A 21,765-nucleotide genomic window follows, 5' to 3' on the forward strand; every position below is an offset into this window, starting at 1 on the left:
TACGGAGTTGCACACATATTGAAATCTGGAACCCACTTTCAAAATATGTCAGCTACGCAATTAATACAAAAAGTGCAAGAAAAAGATGAAGATTTACAATCAAGTACCACAAATCTGTTTGCAAACATGCGTGGTACGAAAGAATACTGGTTCCGATGGCACGGAGATGTACGTTGTATGATCAGAAACCTTGGACCACCCACTTGGTTTGTTACATTAAGTTGTGCAGAATATGCATGGGAAGATTTACATAAGTTCCTACGCATAGCAAACAACAACAAAACCAACATAGATATACTAACATCTGGAGAAATTTGCTCTCTAGATACTGTTAATGTGTCAAGATATTTCCATCATCGTTTCATTGCTATTCTACACTTTATTTGTAATAAAACTGTTCCTCCCCTTGGAGAAGTGCAAAACTTCTTTTGGAGAAAAGAATACCAAGCCAGAGGAGCACCACATATTCACATGCTTTTATGGATCAAAAGGTGCACCTAAATTTGGTCAGGACAGTGATGCCACTGTTTTGCAGTTTATCCAAAAATATGTCACTTGTAAAATCCCTTCACAACGGACACATAGTGACCTTCATGGACACATTTTACAATTTCAAAGACACAAATGTGGCAAATATTGTCGTCGCAAATACAAAAGCAAAGGGAAATACTACACCAAATGCTGCTTTGGTTTCCCTAGACCATTTACAAAAACTGGTGAAGTGAACAACTTCATGTCTTCAGTTCGACATAGTGTTAAAGGTAAATCACCTAAGAAGACGTATTACATAAAAAGAACAGAAGAATCAAAATATATCAATTATTACAATGCAATCATTGCCCTCTTATGGAATGCAAACATAGATGTGCAGTACATTGCAGACAATTCCACTGCAGTTGCACAATATGTTACAGCCTACTTAACAAAAGCAGAACAAACAGGGCTTCAAGAGCTGTGGAATGACCCATCATCAGACAAAACACTATCTCAGAAATTGTACACCCTAGGCATAAAAATGCTCTCTCACAGAGAATGTGACGCCTATGAAGCGGCAGATCGTTTAACCGGTACTGCTTTGTATGAAAAATCAGAAAACATAGTATGGCTAAGTCTTGGTCGTGCTAAATCTAGAAAAAGAGTTCTGAAATCATATGACAACATAGAAACAATTGCCAGAAATGATCCGAACAGCCAAGACATTTTAAAAAACAATTTACTGGACACATACTATCAGAACAGGGGTACCACTTTGGAAACCATGTGTCTATAGCACATAGCTCAAAACTTTGCATTCAAAAATAATATAAAACCCGATGAAAGCAAAGGTAGATATAGAGTGACAGAATGTGAAGGCAGCTTAGTGAAACTTACCAAACGAAGCTTAATTAATCATGTCAAATTGTCATTAACAACTCCTCAACAGAAAGAACTATATTAGATGTCCCTGCTACAACTTTTTAAACCATGGAAAAAAAAAGGAAGAGATACTAGATAACTATGACTGCTATGAAGATGCTTTCAAACCAAATGAAAGCACCATCACCGATGTGAACTTTACCAAGTACAAAACAATGTTACACAATGAACAGCAACACGAAGAAGAACTTCAGGCCCAACTAGATAAGGACACTTCCGACAGTAGTCAACCTTCTGTAACAGGAAGTCAAGAACCACTAGGAAAGCCCCTAATAGTAAATGAGGCAGAATTAGCTATGACAGAAGTGGAAAACACCATGTGTCACTATGAAGAAAATGTAGAAGACTTAACTGTACTACAAGCAAAACTTAACAAAGATCAGTGCACCATTTTTGAAGAAGTAACAAATGGTGTACAACACGAAAATAAAGAATGTACCTGCCAAAATTATAACCCTATACTGCTGTACGTCAGTGGTGAAGCTGGGTCAGGAAAAACATTCTTAATCAAAATCATCAGCAAGTTCCTTAAACAAATGACAAACAACAAACTGTCAGCTGTTGTAACTGCCCCCCACAGGTTTAGCTGCCTACAACATAGGCGGTGTCACTTTACACCGATTACTACTCCTTCCAGTAGAACACCAAAACAAATTAGACTATTACAAACTTTCTGCAGAAACTGCAATGGAACTACGCAGAGTATTAAAACAAATAAAAATGCTACTAATAGATGAAGTCAGCATGGTCTCCAACCTAATGTTGGCTTTGATTCACCTCAGATTGCAAGAAGTACTTAAAACAAACTATGAAGAACTCTTTGCAGGGAAACACATTATCGTTTTCGGAGATCTTCTACAATTGACATCAGTGAAAGGTGAACCTATTTTTAAAAACTTGGGACACAAACTCTGCCGTAAAACTGTTGGCAGCATAGGAAATGTGAACCTTTGGCAACATTTCCAATACAGAGAATTAACAGAAAACATGCATCAATCTGCAAATCTCACTTACGCCAACATTTTTAAAAGTATTAGATTTCGTGTACTATCTCAAGAAGCAAAAGCAATATTGAAAAACCGGCACATTCATGCACTTTATGGCGATAACGCATGTGCTACTGATGTTATGGAACAATTAGTGCACAAAAATGTCAATTGTATGGCCTTAATGCCAACTCTTGCAGGCTGTTTCAAATTCAATGAAACAATGTTAAAAAAAGAAATGCAACCAATAATGGAAATGTGCTCCACAGTCAAACTAGATGTATATGGTATGACACTACCCATTTGTGAGCAAGCCACAACAAGACTAAATACCTTAGAAAATTCAATCTCCAACACAGCTGGGTTGGAAAAAATATTATAATTATCCTTAAATTGTAGAGTAATGCTTAAACGTTACCTTGATGTGGAGCAAGGGCCAGTTAATGGGGCACTGGGTAGAGTTGATGGCTTTCAAACATACCCACGTGACAACATTCAGTTTGTCAATATTCGCTTTGACAAACTTTCAGAAGTGAAAAGGATAGGGCCCTCAACTGCTCGATTCCTTCTCTTCAAAGACATGTATGTATGTAGAAAACAATTTTCTCTAACTCTTGCATATGCAGTCACCATTCATAAATCGCAAGGTCTTACCCTCGACAAAGCATTGATAGATATAGGAAACAAAGTCTTTAAGGAAGGCATGAGCTACGTAGCATTATCACGCTTACGTACACTTGACGGTCTATTGCTAATGAACTTTGATGCAAGTAAAGTCAAAACGGATAGTCCTTGCATTATAGAATACAATAGACTGCGTTCACATTACACTCCTCATCTGAAACAATATCCTGTTCCACATAAAGTAAAACATGGTAAAAGAAAACTAAATGAAACAGAAATGCAACAGAATCCAACAGCAAATTCCTCAAAGAAAAGAAAAGAAGCTAAAGTTTCATCAATTACCACAAAGAAGAACCTATTAGGGAATGTAAACCAGGGACGTCGTCAAAGAAGGAACAGAAATTCTGAAAAATGCACTCATGGAGATCCAGAACTAGGTGGTCCATTCAAATTTACAAATGAAAGTGGGGTAAGTTGCTATGCAAATGCAGCAATGAATATTCTATTTCAATTGCCACCAATTGTTAATATTTACTTGCACAGTACAGACCAATTGTGTTTCAAATGTTAGTGCTTCATAGAAATGCAACAAGCAATCCTGACAACACATACAGTGTTCATGGAATAATGCAAGAATTGGACGACTGTGCTGGAATGGTGAGATTCACTATGAACTCACAAGAATATCCACAAGAATTTCTAATATACTTACTATTAGTGTTGGAAATAATGGCTACACAGTCTTTAAAGAAGGCATGAGCTACATAGCACTATCATGCTTATGTACACTTGACGGTCTATTTCTAATCAACTTTGATGCAAGTAAACTGAACTCTGATATTCCTTGCATTTTAGAATACAATAGACTGCGTTCACTGTACACCCCCCATCTGAAATCATATCCTGTTCCAGAAAAAGGAAAACGTGGTAAAAGAAAACTAATTCAAACAGAAATGCAACAAAATGTGACGGCAAATCCTTCAAAGAAAACAAAAGAATCTCAAACTTCATAAATTACCACAAGCAAAAAAGAACCTATTAGGGAAAGTAAATCAGGTGCTTCTTCAAAGAAGGAACAGACACTCCGAAAAAATCACTCACAGACAGAACTAGCTGGTCCATTCAAATTTTCAAATGAAACTGGTGTAAATTGCTATGCAAATGTAGCAATGACTATTCTATTTCAATTTTCACCAATTGTTAACAATATTTACTTACACAGTACAGATCAATTGTGTTTGCAAATGTTCGTCCTTCATAGAAACGCAACACACAATCAAGACAACAAGTATAGTGTTCACGGAATAAGACAAGAATTGGACTATTTTGCTGGAATGGTGAGATTCACTATAAACTCACAAGAAGATCCACAAGAATTTCTAATGTACTTACTACAAGTACTGGGAAACAAAAACATACCTATAAGTGAAATCTTCCAGGTTTCATACATAGGGAAACATACATGCACTCTCTGTAACAATGTGACACAGGAACAAATCCCAAATGAGCGATTTGTGTATGTATCCATACCTAACTGTGAATCCATTCCATTTCAGCAACTTCTACAGAATGCAAACCATGGCAGATTATGTACTATGTGCAATTCAGATAATCGCTCCACCTTAGTGATACAAACACATAGTAACTACATAATACTTTTGCTTCTACTGTACAATGCAGATGGTACCGAAAACAACTGCAAGCTGACTGGATTCACACAAAGTCAGTGTCACTTGGTAAGAAAACCTTTACAACAATAGGTATAATCTACCACACAGGAGCCACAACCAATGCAGGTCACTACACTGCATATATTAAAAGAAATGAGGATGGTTCGAATGTAATGATAGTACCATTACTGTAAAGCAGAGATTGACAGCTAATCTTACAAATGCGTATTTAATTTTCTTAAAGCCAAAATTTAATAACTAATCTGTATATCAACATTAATAAAAAGTTCAAGTAAAAGACAATAACAGTTAGAATACGCCAACAGGTATCTAACTGCCCAAGAGTGTATAACAACCACACAGATAAATGAATACCACAACTCCGAAACAGAAAATACACAGTTAGGATACGCCAACAGGTATCTAACTGTTTAAAAAATCTGCAACAAGTCAACATCCATAACATTAATCAGAAACAACAAGTAAACACTCAAAGGAAACAAAGAAATAGTTTGTTGCATAGCAAAGAAAGGTTTTTCTTTAATCCGACAAGGATTTTTTTTCCCCCATACCCAAGGATTTGAAAAACAAACACAGAAACTGAGCAAAATGCACAGTACACTGGTTTGTAAACCAAATATGAGGGTAAAAAAAAGCTAAAATGTCTATTGTACAATGTAATAAGTCTGTATAAAATACAAACACTAACATGCTCTTTTCTTTTATCACAGAAATTAAAAAAGGATATTTCCGCCAAGAACTAAAGTCATGCAAGAAATATATTGAATCTCAACAAAGTAAACAGTAAGTATAATTTCACACATGTCATACACATTCTGATCTATAAGTATGATCTATGGCGGTAATAAGGTGCAGTGGCTGTAGGCAGGGCCTAGAGTGTTGGATGTATAACCTACCAACTACACCCTGCGGCCAAGCAACCAAAACTGTAGGTCCTACCCACAACCATCGCTGCATATCAAAACCATGGTGGCTTATAACTTCACTGCTTATAACTTTGGTCTTGGGTGCATGGTCTGCGGCCATGCACCTAAGACTCTAGGTCGTGCACACAACCACTGCACCACAGCACACCCATGCTGACTTATAACCTCAGTGCTTTTAACTTCAGACTCTAGGTCCTGCCCACAACCACTGCAGCATATCAAACCCATTGTGGCTTAAAACTTCAGTACGTATAAATTTGGTCTTGGGTGCATGGCCTTTGGCCATGGACCCAAGACTCTAGACCCTCCCCACAACCACCTGATCGATATGCGATACTACGGGTGTATCTATTGCTGTGATATGCTGCGGTGGTTGTGGCCAGGGCCTAGAGTCTTGGGAGTATGGCCTACGGGCTACGGCCTACATCGAAGCACGCAAGACTCTAGACCCTGGCCACAACCACCGCAGCATATCACACGCATGGTGGCGTATAAATCAATAGCACACCCATAGAATGATATATTTTAACTGCAGCATCCACTCAATTTCCATCCATGACTATAGGCCCTGCCCACACCTACCAGATAGATATTCGATTGTATGGGTGTGATGTGTAAATTTTATATGCTACGGTGGTTGTGGGCAGGGCCTAGAGTCTTGGGTGTGTGGCCTGCGGCCATGCACCCAAGACTGTAGGCCCTCCCCACAACCACCTGATTGATATTCGATACTACGAGTGTATCTATTGCTGTGATATGCTGCAGTGGTTGTGGCCAGGGCCTAGCGTCTTGGGAGTATGGCCTACGGCCATGCACCCAAGACTCTAGGCCCTGGCCACAACCACTGCAGCATATCACACCCATGGTGCCGTTAAAATCAATAGCACACCCATAGAAACAAAACATTTTACTACGGCATTTACTCAATTTTAATGTTTGCTAACACCAAGCGTGTCCTCAGAACAGTTTCAAGTTGCCTGCACACACCACGGACTGAAGTACTATCCTTATGATACCCCTGATTTTCAGTACTTACAAACATCCCGGACAAGGCGAGCATATGAAATACATCATTAACTCCTGCTGCCTAAACAAATACAATATTTCACCCATATCTTACTCTCTGAACCACCCCACGCACTCTGACACACCAAAACAGTTCCCGGAACAGCATTTCGCCTCTGGTCACCGCCGCGCTGTTGGCGGATCCAAGATGTCTAGCGCATCCAAACAATCTGACGCACATCACGCCTCACTCCAGCCAATCGGAGGAGACGTTGCGTGTCCGCGGTCATGACGCCAGCCCCTTAGCCAATCGTTATCTTGTCCGCGAACGAACAGGGAAGTGTGACCGCGGAGCGGACATAGATATCACTAATTTTTTTAGACCTACTTTTTGTTTGTTTTAAAGAAACCTACTGGACGGATTGTCACCATATTTACAAAAGCACGCTTTCGGGACCAAGCCCCTGCCCCTGCTGCAAATTTGGTGAAAATCCGTCCAGCGGTTTAGCCTGTAGGTGTGCGTAAAGTTTTTCCCCCATTCAGTCTATGGGGAAAAAAGAGGTTTTGGGACCCCCCCATATAACTCCCCCCCCACCCCCCCGGACCAAACATCACCAAACTTGGCAAAAAAATTCAGAGTGGCCCATATACTTCTTTTTGCAAAGTTTGGTGAGGATTCATCCAGGGAGAGCGAAGTTATAGGCCGCCCAAAAAGTGTTCTTCCTATGGAAACAGCAACTTAACCATAACTACACAGCCACTACCGTGGCTGTGTTATATATATATATATATATATATATATATATATATATTATATAATATATATATAGCTTAAGGCGCCGAATGATATACACAGGGAGAAGGCCATGGAGAAAAACTTCAGTTGAAGTGCAGTTACGGTGAGTAAACCAAAGGCAACACACCCCTTGAAATTCAGCGCATTGGGAAACTCAGGACCGGCTTAACTGAGCGCATTCCTGTTGATCTACCCCATAATGCCACAGCCACCATAATGCCATTTTGTATCGCATTGTAAATTCCTTCTCTTATAATATATATGTTCTCTTGGGCTGTGCAACGGGAAAGCATTGAGTTAAGCCGGTCCTGAGTTTCCAAATTGTCAGAATTTCAAGGGTTTCTTTGAGTTAAGTTTACTCACCTTAACTTCACTTCAACTAAAGTTTTTTCTTTGAATTTGAAGTGTTTTGTTATACCACAGATTTTTATGTGCCATTTGCCATGGCCTTCTGCTATGCCCCCTGTCTATTTTCCGGCGACAGTGTCCATGGCCGTATATTTTTCGGTGCCACTGGCCATGCCCTTCAGCCATGGCCAGCGGCCACAGCCTTTGGCCGTGCCAACTGTATATTTACTGGCGCCACTGGCAATGGCCTTAGGCTGTGCCCATTGTATATTTTAAAACAGTAACAGGCCACTAGCCATGGCCTTTGGCTCTTTGCCGCATTGCACGTCATTGCTTCGTGCCCAAGTTGTTTCGGACCAGGTCCAAATCCATCCAGCGCTTTGGGTTGTGCAGTCGAGCAAAAATTTAGCCTTTTTGTCTCTATATATATCTATATATATATCTATATATATCTATATAAGACGAATACTTGGTCAGCACAAAAGAAAAAGCAGAAATATCCTGATGTGCAAATTTCAAAATGTCGGACATTTGAACTGATGATGTGTATAATTAAAAAATTAAAAAATTCCATATAAACTATCCTGTTCTAACCACTTGGTATAATCAAGTTCTGGGATGACTTTATGAATAGCTATAATAGTGAACTGTCAGCACTTTACACAAGCACAAACATTGACAGAGAACAGAAGTAATGTTCACTATGTTCCAACATGGCTGCCTGTTTGTTTTTTGTTTTGTTTATCAGCTAACTCACTTAAGTGCCAAACACTGAAGATGGACTTACATATGATAGTCTATATTACTGCAGTCCTCTCTCCATGTTACATACCAGACAAAGCCCGAGCAGGGTGAAACGCGTTGTCCCTTTTTGTTTTAAACTGCTGCTGCCTTTCTTTGTCCAAGTACTTTTAATTAATAAAGGACACTTTTGGCTGCACTGATAAACACTGACTGTTTGTGGATTTGTGAAGAAGATTGATGGTTTTCCTTACAAGCACAGCCGGAGTGCCGTTGCGCCCTGGATTGGATCCAGAAAATATTGTTAGAGGGACGTTATGGTTACGTTGCGCTGCTAAAAACCTATTCCCTTTACTCAAAAAACTATGCTAAAGGAAGATTCTGGTTACAGTGCCCTACTAAAAACCTATCGAATGCAGTGAAAAAACTTTGGTAAACGGACGTTATACTTCAGTTACCCTAAGAGCAAGTTATCAAATTCATGCAAACTTTTTTGCAACAGGAACGTTAAAGTTACTTTGCACTAACACCACCCTATCCACACTATGGTTAAAAGTAAAACTGAAAAAAATCCCAGAAATTTGCCAGTTATGGTAAGCTAAGCAACCATTAACTCACGCCACCACTGTGCACTGCTACGACTAACACCCATGACATGAAAGACATCAGAAGAACAAGTTACTTTCTTACCTGGTAACGTTCTTTCGATGGGATGGTCCGACGACGTATTCCATATCTATTACATGTAATCACCACAGCTGTGCTGCTTCGGAAACTTTTTTCGGCATCTGCGTCCTGCGTCGATGACGTCGATGCGCCGTCGTCGAGGGCCTCCTCCGACGTCCGACGTCATCCGATGTGATAAGTAGGACGCACGACGCCCGTAGCCTCAGTTGTAGTTTTTTCCCCCAGAACGTGTGACACTAGTCAACTGCCAGTCAGACACAGAGCCTTGCGGAACGTAAGCTGCAATCGCAAAAGAAATTCTGCAGCGGGGAAGGCAGGGCGGGAGCGATATGGAATACGTCGTCGGACCATCCCATCGAAAGAACGTTACCAGGTAAGAAAGTAACTTGTTCTTCGAGGGGATTGGGTCCTCCGACGTATTCCATATCTATGACAGACTCCCAAAGCAGTACCAGAGCAAGGAGGAGGGAAAGAATTTAGAATCAAGATTTAGAATAGCCAATCAAATAGCAGAGCAAAGGACCGCCTTGCCAAAGGCCAGATCCTGTGCTCGGATGGAATCGAGGGAATAGTGACGTACAAATGTATGTACTGAAGCCCAGGTGGCTGCATCACAGATGTTGCAAATAGGAACACCCCTCTGCAGGGCAGTAGACGCAGCCATACTCCTGGTAGAATGGGCCCGCAAGCCAACCGGTGGGTCCTTACCCGACAAGCGGTAGCACTCAGAGATGGCCAAAATAATCCAGCGAGACAAAGTCTGTTTCGTCACAGCTTGCCCCAAACGCTTTCCAGCGTAACCAATAAAGAGTTGATCGTCCACTCTGACCCGGGACATGCATGAAACATAAAAGCTTAAAGCTCTCCTAGGATCAAGCCTATGGAGCCTCTCCTCTTCCTTACCAGGATGCGGAGGAGGATAGAATGCCGGAAGAACAACCTTCTGGGCCAAATGAAATTCCGTCACTACCTTCGGAAGAAAAGAAGGACGAACTCTAAGGACAACCCTGTCCTTGTGAAATACAGTGAAGGGAGGCTTAACTGAAAGTGCCTGTAACTCACTCACTCTGTGAGCGGAAGTAACCGCAACTAAAAACACAGTTTTCAGAGTTAACAGCCTCAAAGGGCAAGAATGTAAAGGCTCAAACGGAGCACCCATAAGAAACCTAAGAACAAGGTTTAAATCCCAACCGGGCACAAGGAAAGGTGACGGAGGGAACACATTAGTGAGCCCTTTCAGAAACTGTGAAATCAAAGGGATTTTAAAGTAAGACCACTCTTCAGACGAGCGCTTAAAGATGGACAGCGCCGCCAGGTAACCTTTAACGGTACCCACTTGCAAGCCCCTGTGGGCCAAAGAAAGTAAAAAGGACAGAACCATGGGGATGTCACATGCAAAAGGATCCGCATCTGAACTCTGCACCAGTCGCAGAACTTACGCCAACGGCAACGGTACAGAGACTTTGTTGCTGACCTTCGGGCCGAAAGCAACACCTCCATCACGTCCTCAAGGAGGTCCCAATCCTTATACCTCAACCTTTCAGAAGCCAAGCGTGAAGGTTGAGGGATCTGACCTCTGGATGGAGAACCTGACCCCCCTCCCGTGAGAGCAGATCGTCTCGGTAGGGAAGACGACGTGGAGGGCAGATGGATAAGTCGAGAAGGTCCGGGTACCACGTCCTCCGAGCCCACGCCGGGGCAATGAGGATCATCCGGGAACCGAACTTCCGTAACCTCCGCAGCACTTGCGGGATGACGGGGACTGGAGGAAACGCGTACAGCAGCGGAATGACCACTCCACCACGAACGCGTCTCCTAAGGCTCCTTTTGGAGGAAATTCCCGCGAGCAAAACCTTTCGCACTTCCGGTTGACACTGGAGGCGAAGAGATCCACTTGAGGGGTCCCCCAAAGGGCGAAGATCTCCAGGAGAATCTCCTGAGCCACCTCCCACTCGTGAGAGATTGCACTCTGCCTGCTCAGAGCGTCCGCCGTCACGTTCTCGTCTCCGGCCAGATGAACTGCCGAGATCGAAACTTCCTGCTGGATGGCCCAGAACTCGAGCTGCATCGCCTCCCTGCACAGAGGAAGTGACCCTGCCCCCCCTTTTTGTTGAGGTAGTGCATGGCCACTGTATTGTCCGTCAGGATCAGGACACTCTTTCCTTGCACAGTCGGCAGAAAAGCCTTCAGGGCTAGCCTGATGTCCCTCAGCTCCAAAAGATTGATATGGAGTCTGGACTCCGACGGAGACCAACGACCGCTGACTGTCAGCCCGTTGGCATGAGCTCCCCATCCCGTGAGGGATGCATCCGTCACGATCGTCACCTCCGGCCAGGGAAGCCAAAATGGAGCCCCCTTCATCAAGTTGCCTTCGACGGCCCACCACAGAAGATCCCGGGCGACCGAGGGCGGCACCTGAACCGGGTCCGACATCCTGCCGGAGGACTGCGACCATTGCGTCTTGAGTGCCCACTGCAAAGATCTCATCCGCAGGCGAGCCTCCGGCACCAGAAGAATGCAGGATGCCATGAGGCCGAGCAACCTCAAGAACTCGAACGCAGGGAGCGTCTGGGCATGATGAAACTTGTGCACCATCTGCTGAATGTGAAGAGCCCTCACCTGGGGAGGAAAACACAGCCCCAGGGAAGTGTCGAGCACCGCTCCGATGTACTGGAGCCGCTGTGTTGGCGTCAAATGGGACTTCTTTAAATTGAGGGAGAAGCCCAGCCTGTGAAGGGAGCGGCAGGTGATGGACAGATGATCCAGGACTTGCTCGGCAGAGCTCCCCTTGACCAACCAATCGTCCAGGTAGGGGTAGTCGTGAATCCCCCCTTGCCTGAGATGCGCTGCCACCACCACCATGAGCTTGGTGAAAACCCTCGGGGCGGAGGTCAATCCGAACGGCAGGACCCGAAACTGAAAGTGCGAGTCGCCAACCGCGAACCTCAGGTACTTCTTGTGCTTGGGATGGATCGGCACATGGAAGTAAGCATCCTTGAGGTCGAGTGACACCAACCAGTCCTGAAGCTGAAGGGCCTGGAGGACTTGAGAGAGAGTAACCATCTTGAACTTGTCCTTCCTGAGGAGTTTGTTCAAACCGCGCAAGTCCATGATGGGTCTCAATCCCCCGTCTTTCTTCGAAATCAAAAAATAAGGGGAATACCATCCCTTGTTCCTCTCCGCTACAGGCACCAGTTCTATGGCGCCTTTCTCCAGCAGGGCATGAATTTCCTGCGCAAGGAGCGGATCCGGACTCTGAAAAGAGAGGTTCCCCGGTGGATTGTCGCGAGGCCTGTGCCAAAAGGGAAGACAGTAGCCATGGGTTATGATCTCCAGAACCCACACATCTGAAGTAATGGCTTGCCACTCTACAAGATGCTGCGCCAGCCTTCCCCCAACCGGCGAACCATGGGACATGGCCTCACGACTGAGTGGGAGCGGCTGCGGCATTACCTGAGGGCAAAGAGGCAACAGCCCGAGCGGCCTTGGCACCAAGGGTACCCTGTCGTCCACCTCTGGTACCCCTGCGATGGCCTCTTTGACTGCCAGCTCCTCTCGCTTTACTGAAGGATGAGTAATAGCGAAAGGAACCACCCCTCCACTGCTGTCCCCTAGGACGAAAAGGCAGAGGTTGGCGAACTGCAGCGCCCAACGACTTCGCTGCAGCTTTTGAGGTCTGCAACCTCTCAAGGCTCTCGTCAGCCTTGCTGCCAAAAAGGTGTTCACCGTCAAAGGGCATGTTGAGGTGCCGGGACTGCACATCAGGAGCAAACCCCGACTTCCGCAACCACGCAAACCTGCGTACCACGGTGCTCGCCGCCATGGACCTACTGACGCATTCAGCTAAATCCAAACCCGACTGAACGGACTCACACATGGCATCCTTACCATCCTGGACCATAGCAAGGAAACCATCCCGTTCGTCCCCTTCGGGAATATGTTCAGCCGCCAACGCAACACAGTTCCACAGAGTGTGAGTGAAACGAGACAAGGCACAAATGGAGTTGGCCGCCTGAAGCGCCATACCACCAGAAGAAAACACTTTCTTCGCCCAGCCATCAAAACGTTTGTCATCCCTATCAGGAGGGATGGTGGGGTACGACGCCTGCTTTGCCAGGGCCGTGGCCGCCTGCACCACCAAACTCTCCGGAGTGGGGTGCCTGGTCAAGTAGCAGGGGTCGCTACTGGCTGGACGGTATTTTCGCGTCAAGGATCTGCCCACCGCCGGGAGACTCTCTGGAGCAGTCCAAGCCGTCGCCACCCTTCTCTGTAAAGCCATATGGAATGGCAGTACCGGGTCAGTTGGGGGACCAACATCAAGGATGTCCGTCAGATCATCCTGCACAAAATCCCCTAGGGGAGGAGACCATCCCAAGTACTCAGAAACCCTAGCCATAAGGCGCCGGTACGAGGAATCGGCATGAGAGCCAGGCTCAGGCCTACAAAACTCCACCTCCGGAGAGGTGTCCAGTCCACTGGCATCATGCAGTGACTGTCTCAAATCGTCAAACTGACTATGGCCCGAGACAATTTCATCTGAAACCTGACTAGGAACCAGGCCATCAGAATCCTCATCCGCCTCTGAAATATAGTCCAGGTGGCGAAAAGAAGGCACCGAGAGTGCTTGCTCTTAACCAGAGCCTTCCTAGGGGGTTCTCCCGTGCCACGGGGTACCTCCGACACGAAAGGCGTCGATGGCGTCGAGCCAATCGGCGCCGGCGTCGAGAGAACCGGCATCGGCGCCGAGAGGATCGGCACCGAGGAAATTGGCGTCGACGTCAGACGCAGCGCCTCCAGCATCGGCGGCGTCGACACAGCCCTCGAGGCCGGAGCCCCGAGCGTGTCCCTCGACGACCCGAGCGTCGACGGCCTCGACGACTTCCTCGAAGCCGGAACCTCGAGAAAGCCTGTCGATGCCCTCGACGCCTCAGACGTCGATGTCTTCCTCGAAGACTTCACAGGTGCACACGGTCTCGAACGCGTCGAGGACCGGGACCTGGAACGGGTACGGCGAGAACGAGTCTCCTTGTCCGAACGGGACCTCTCCCGTGACTCGTGCCGACCACTCATGCGAGCGGTGTCTCTCGACCTCACACGACCGACCCCACTCGGGGGCGCGGACGGCTTAGTACCCTGCGACTCAAGAATCGCCAGCATTTTCTTCCCGAAGGAAGCCCATTCCTCCGGCGTCGCACGGCTGGTGGGGTAAGCGACATGCCGGGCAGAGTCCTCCGAGGAGGACCTGGAAGACGACCGGTGTCGGCGCTTCCGAGAATGCCTTGAAGAGGCTGAGGAGTGGCGAGACAGACTCCTAGAAGGAGACCCACGAGACTTCCGACGATGACGCGGAGAGTCACCCCTCGAATCATCCGTCGAAAGCCCCGCAGACTTCGACTTCCTGGGCTTGGACACCCGACCTACCGACAACTTCTTCTTAAGTTCGCGTAAGGCTTTGGACGTGAGCGACTGGCAGTCGATACAGTCATCCGTGTCGTGGGCCTCCCCGAGGCACCAGAGGCAGGCGTCGTGCGAGTCCGTCACCGACATCTTGGACCCACAATCCCCGCACTTCTTGAAACCCGGACGCGGGGTCGAAGACGAAGTAGAAGACATCTTCACACGAAGGATTTGCACAAAACGAACAGGTTCGAAGAACCGAGAAGAACAGAACTCCAAAGAGTCGAGGCGTGAACCGAGAATCACGAAGCAACACGTTCGCGGAAAAAACGGAACTGAGGCTACGGGCGTCGTGCGTCCTACTTATCACATCGGATGACGTCGGAGGAGGCCCTCGACGACGGCGCATCGACGTAGGACGCAGACGCCGAAAAAAGTTTCCGAAGCAGCACAGCTGTGGTGATTACATGTCATAGACATGGAATACGTCGGAGGACCCAATCCCCTCGAAATGTCATTGATGACATCACTGATAACATCACATGTCTGGCGCCCTCTTTTGTACACCGACATATCTAGGCCATGTGGCTTTCTTCACTGACAGTTAGCAACTAATCAGTCAAAAGGTACCATATTTGTAGAGCTTACCCTTCTCATATGTTCTTGCACTACTTTCCATAGGGGAAGAAGCAAGCCTGAAACACAGCAATTATTTCTATGCATGAAGATAATCAGTTAGGTTATGACCACTTTCTGGTAATAGTGCTGCTTTTTTGCTTACTTTACTTCCCTGTGTGCTCATATTTGTATGCTTTGTGGTCTGTTTATGTTGTGTGTAGTAGTACAATTGTGTAGTAAGTGAGGCACTGTTAACTCCTTATTACATGTTTACAATACTCAGAACTCAGAAACAAAAGCATTCATCATTTTACTATCCAACATGGCAAGATTTTGAATATTGCACCACCTATGGTGCATGCCGTAAACAATGCCTACGTTTCTTCATGAGTTGCTTCCCATACTGGAAAGAACTCTGTACTGCAATGGTGTTTATAGCAATGGATTGTGTAATGAAATATGTATATCATGATAGTTCTCTCAATGACCTCTGATAGTTTTCTGCCAACATTATATTGACAATCCCTTGTGGAGGCTTTTCACGAAAAGTAAATGCACATGTGATGTCATCAGTGATGTCATTAATGACATTTGTGATGTCATCTTTCATGTCATGGGTGTTAGTCTTAGCAGTGCACAGTGGTGGCAGGAGTTATGGTTGCTTAGCTTACCATAACTGGCGAATGTCTGGGGTTTTTCAGTTTTACTTGTAACCATAGTGTGGATGTTAGTGCAAAGTAATTGTAACGTACCTGTAGCAAAGGTTTTTTCACTGCATTTGATAGGTTTTTAGTAGGGCACTGTAACCATAACCTTCCTTTAGTATAGTGTTATGAGTAAAGGAGATAGGTTTTTAGTAGTGCAACTTAACCATACCGTCCCTTTAACAATGTTTTTTGTTAGTGAATTTTATAGGTTTTTAGTAGGGCACTATAACTGGAACGTTGCTTTAGCATAGTGTTTTGTGTGAAGGTGATAGGTTTTTGGTACCGCAATTGAACCATAACGTCCTGTTAACAACGTTTTGTCACGGATTCCTTGACTGTCCTCACGACGAACTTTGTTAAAGCCCAAATTCCCCTGTGTATGTATGCATTTGTGCTACCCCTTCCCTTTCCTAATAGTGTTGGTGTATCTTAGAAATTGAAGGTGTACATGTGAAGTGTTGGTGAGTGTGTGAGTGGTTTCTTTTTTTGTGGTAACAATGCATGGTGAGTCTGTGCCACACATTACTGTCCGAGATGACTGCAGGTAAGCAATATGGAGGTTTCCTTGGGAGACTGCACCTGGCATATGTGCAATCACAATGCAGGTATCCAGTAAGACTCCAATACTGGCCGCATGGCTGCATCTTCTAATGCACTTTTAATTAGGTGTGGGAGCGCACGTTGGTCCTTTGCACAGCTATGCGCATGCATGGGGAATCCTCTGTGTGCTGGTAACATCGCCCCTGTCACCAGCCCTATGGATTCATACTGTAGGCTACCGCATTTGACGTAGGCCTGGCGACTACGTGAGTTGCTGTGCAAACCTACCAATATATGGCACCAGCATGCCAGGGTGTATGAGGCCCACTGGAAAACAAGGAACAGCAACCACCAGTGTACGGTGGGCATGTTAAATGTCGCATTCATTTGATTGATCTGCTGGTAGCCTTCCCATGACCCGTGAAACAGACACACCGTCTCTGCACAGAGCACTGTAACGGAAAGTGTCAAGGGTTCTCTGCAGGTCGTAGTGTTGGAGAAAATATTTCACTGCAGGTTTCACAGTTTGTAGTGAGTCTGCAAATTGGCAAAGGTGGTGCGGCTTGGGCACTCAGATACTAGTGCATGTAAAGAGAAGTAAGGAAACAGCAGATTCCTCGGGCGCAAAGAATGTCAGTGGTGGTTAGAAATGTAGTGTAAGCATTCTTGTATTTCATAATGTATTCTTCTCTGTGAATGCTGGTTCAATGGCTAATGCCGTACCATGAACTGAAATCGAAGCACAAGGGACCGGTGGGCAGGGTACTGCCCTTCCAACAATGCAGTAGGGTAATTTCATGTACAGCATTCTCCACATCTGCTGTGGCCAACAACAGGGACACTCCTGTAGGGCAGCGGATGTTTACAAATTCCATGCAGACCATATGCTGCACTACAGACCCTTACTGGGCAAAGGGCATTGTAATGTGCATGTACTACGACGCGCTACTGTATAGAGGGAAGGGACTTGGAAGTGCTTGGGAAGGGTCGATCCGGGAGCATGACAATGACTGCCACCTACTTAAGTGAGGGCCACCCAACATTTACCTCTCTCTGCATGTCCCCTATGATATCCCTGTAGGTGCTGCCCCTCCGTACCGGCCCTTGCCTTCCGTTCCATCTGTGTTGTGCGTTACTGTTAGGGAGAATTCTCTGTAAAGGCTGAATTTCCTAACCTAGTGAGTGCCCCAGAAGCTTTGCTGGATTTTGGGGGTTTATTTTTTTCTCCTGCCAAGAGTGAGACTCTTTTACCCTCACTCTTGGACATGATTTGAGTGTTTCTCTTTGAATCTAGATGTGTTTAATGGGCTATGGGGTCTTTTACTCCATAGAGTTTCATGTGTTTTTGTGATGAGTGTTACACAGCACCCTTCGTGCAGTAACACAGGGGTGTCATAGTGACCCCCCAGTATAGACTCCATACCCTGGGACTGACTACTGTGTCCCAGGGCATGTAAAGTCACCATTGACTTTACTAGTCTTAAATTCTGAACAGAACCAGTACAAACCATCATATTGTGGACGTACTGGCTGGGGCAATTCGATTGCCCCAGGGTCTGTTAGTCCAGGGGGCACGTCTCCGTCCCCCCTGATCGAGTTTTGGCTGGTGGCAGTGGATACTATTTTTTATATTCAACCGCGAATATTTTCCTATGGGATTTCCCATTGTTCTAGGCTACTATCTTTATTTAATTATTTAAGGTAGCCTCGAACATACCGCCAGTTTATTTAATTAATATTAATTCTCTGGTTGGTATTTTTTGCCAAAACTTGATTCTAAAATGGCATTTGTGTTCTCTTCTGTGACTCCAACCCAAGTCGAGCCCTTTGTTCCACTTTTTGGTGGGCTTTTCCACAGAAGCCCTCCACAGTGGTCCCACTATGTCTGGGGTACTTAGGCGGGGTGGAGAGGAATTTAGGCACCCCGGACTGAGTTGCCTAGGCAACTCAAGTCGCACTCCGTCCTGATTGGCCCAAGTGGTGAGCCGGCCGGCTCACCACTTAGCATGTTTGAGTGACAGCTAGGCTGAGTGAATGGGGGTTTGCTGCATAAAAGCAAGGCTTTGGGGACTGGAACTTCAGAAGTCGCCACAGGACCTAAGAATCCGACGAGGGAGAAGCTGAGCCGACCTGCCACGACACCACGACCGGTGGAGCCCTGCTGGACCGTCTCACCACTTTTCCCAACGACAGAGGAGATCTCCTGCCGGAGAGTCTTCTTCCTTTGACTGGTGGGGATAACCAGTTTCACCGTCTTTTCGCTTTCCCGATGTATCTCGTGGCCGCCTTGCCCGTGCTAAGTACCCCAGCAACCGGGATACCACGTTTTACCACGACCGCGAGATAAAGGTACCACCTTTTACCGGAAAACTCCGCGGCTGGTTTCTGCCCTGGTAGTGCAACGACCTGCATATTTCCTCCACGTCGAGATCTTCTCTTCCCCTGGACGACGCCGCAACTTGCAACCACTACCAGGAACAACTGCCAACGCTGGAGGATCCTTCCCACTTAAGGTACCGTGTCCCACCTGGCTTCCCTTGCAACCGACTGTACGGGGTAGATTTAGTCCCCGGCTTTCGAACCTGGGTTAGCCTGGGACACCCTGGCTAAACTTTTCTAAGCCTCTCTAAACTCTTTTCTGAACCCTCTGCAAGACTTTCTAAGCCTAGTGTAATTGTGTGATCTTGGGAGCATTTGTGCTCTGCTCTCTCTAAGAGTGGGCCCAGCCTTTGGACTTTGGCTCACCAGTGACTTTTTGCTCTCTGCCTTGCTAATCGTGTTCCTGAATCGTAGAGTGGTGTAATCCTGCATATTCTGTCTTTTTCCCTCCCTTTTTCACAACCTTAGTAGAGTGCAATCTAGTTAAGCGCTCACCTCTGTATGAAAATAAGTGGTGTCTTACTGTGATTTTCTAATAAGGGAAAAAGGGGTGTATATATCATAATAGTAACTGTGTTTAGAATATTTTACAATAAGAGTGCTGGAGTGTTTCAACTGTGTGTTTATAAATAAATAATTATATACTTTGATACCAAAGTTCTGGTCAGTGTTTGCTTGTATTATTGTATCTGAGTGCCTGTTGAGTATACTCAGCCACAGCTACCAGGTAAATCTGGGTGGTACAGACTGCTACCAAGTGGGTTTACTGCTAACACCTGTAGTCTTAAATCTTTTGCAGTGGCCCCTAAGGGAACTGCACAGGTTTCTGCCTAACAGTTACAAGACCAAAATAAATAGAAATCAACTGGAAAAGGAGAAAAGTTAAGTAAAGAAAGCTCCTTTCAGAGTTCACCAATGGAACTGCCAATACGGATGCAGGGCGCCGCACACCGTATACGCTCCACAGAATGTGCGCTAAATAAAGGGAGGCATGGCACTGTGGAAAACACTGTAGTGGAATCGGGTAGAAAGGTCTTGCTGTAAAAAGAGGCATTTTTACATGTTGCAGTGCGTCTTGAAGAGTTTAAGTGCGCAAGACCCAATACAAAAATTCTTCCTGTACTTCCAAGAAGGGCAGCAAGGCATTTTGGATACTGTGTGCAGAAATTGGAAGGGCAGCAATAGTAAGAGACACGCTATGTCTGGTAAAAACTCTGTGCTGTAAAACGTCATACTCTCAATTTGTGAAGTACGACATTGGCATATGTCGTAAAAAGGCAGAAATAGACCTCTTCACAATGTACCACGCTTTCTGCATTGCCGGAGCAAATGAAAAATAACGCAGCAACATCTGTTTATGCGTAATGCGATGAACAATTATGCAGGAGATCGGAAACGGACGCATGACCTGGGCAAGTGCCTTCTTCATCGCAAACGGCACTGAAAGTTGTGTAATATGTTGTGTAATTTTCTCTTCACAATGAAGAACAGTAATGTAGACATCATCGCGCATCACCAAAGTCTCACAACGATAAACCAAAATCAGTCACTTCATTGTAGGTACTCCATAGCATACAAATCCAAATGATACAATTCAAAATGAGCAACCACTACAGTGTTTTCCGTTCACTTTCAATCAATGTATTCAGAACTCACAGCCTTAACCACACCTTCTGCATTTCTGTCGACAAATACACTGTGTAGCACAGTCTGTGCGTACAAACCACACACACAAACCTTATTGAGCAATCCCGTAGACTCCACAGGCCCAAAGGGGCATATGTGACACGTCCAACCCAGCAAGTCTCGGGATGTCAGCAGACTTGTCGTGCTGTGCGCGCGTGGGAGTGGGTGAATAAATTGCAACCAGGGTAGGGGACTTTGTTCGTAGAGGTGGCTCTGAAAATAGATTTCAATTTTTTTGTGAAGGTGCTTCCATAGAAACAACTTTTTTTTCGGTTTTTATAAGTATTTTTGTGTTTTGTAGTTCAGCTCACATTCTTACAATACGGTCTTCAGTGCAGCCTGTAGATTGGAAAACAAAATATCATTGCCACTGGTTGACAAAGACATTCCATTTGCCTTGAAAAGGTGTATATATCGATGATAATGTCATTCTCACAGGAGAACATCCCAGCAGTACTCAATAAGTCACACATGCTTCTGTTGATAAGACCCCTTCCGATCTCTAGCTGGCGACAACATTCATTGGAATAGTGCCATGCTATTCTTGGTGGTATACATTAGAAAAGCACCTTGGCAGTGGGAAAAATAAGCTTCACTGCTTTCATCAACTTCTTCAGTTGACTGTACACACGTGAACAAGGCATGGAACACAAAAGCAAGGCTACGTAGTGCATGAGCAAATCATGTACAGTTGCGGAAGTGGCCACATGTCTACATTCTGCAAGCACACCGCCGAAACAGCATGCATCGACACTGCACTACAAAGCCTCCACTCCCTTCAAATCGAAATTGCCACAAATGCCTTTTTGGAGGGCATACAGGAACAGATCTTCCACAAAGGCATCACCCATTACGAAAACTGTGCATCTTTCCATGTCTGCCAGCCGCACTACACAAAGTAATGGAAAAAACTATTGCCACCCTTTCCTGTGATGCACACCCCGATTGGACAACCCCCACAGTCCCATTTCCATTGGCCAGCATGGTGAGAAGTGCAGAATGAGGCACATGCTTTTCCCCAAGTAGCACGAGGGGCATGCCCCAGTGAAGCAGGAGGAGTCCTTCTTCCTATTGCCACCCTTTCCTGTAACGTACACCCTGAGCACCTGATTGGACAATCCCCACAGTCCAATTTCCATGGCCATCATCCTCAAAATCCCCAGATGTGGCTTTCGTGCTGCATGCGGGTGTGGGGGAATAACTTGCAACCAGGGTATG

The 21,765-nt window shown here is 45.6% G+C and overlaps 1 protein-coding gene across 3 annotated transcripts in view; it reads right to left on the reverse strand.

Moving 5' to 3' along the window:
* CEP162 (centrosomal protein 162) overlaps positions 1-21,765 on the reverse strand; it is a 2,248,134-nt gene that overhangs the window by 1,702,222 nt on the left and 524,147 nt on the right. The gene's annotated exons all lie outside the window — the stretch shown is intronic.

This window comes from Ambystoma mexicanum, chromosome 4p (genome assembly GCF_040938575.1).
Source record: "Ambystoma mexicanum isolate Mex_15411 chromosome 4p, UKY_AmexF1_1, whole genome shotgun sequence".
In the NCBI taxonomy this organism is placed as follows: Eukaryota; Metazoa; Chordata; class Amphibia; order Caudata; family Ambystomatidae; genus Ambystoma; species Ambystoma mexicanum.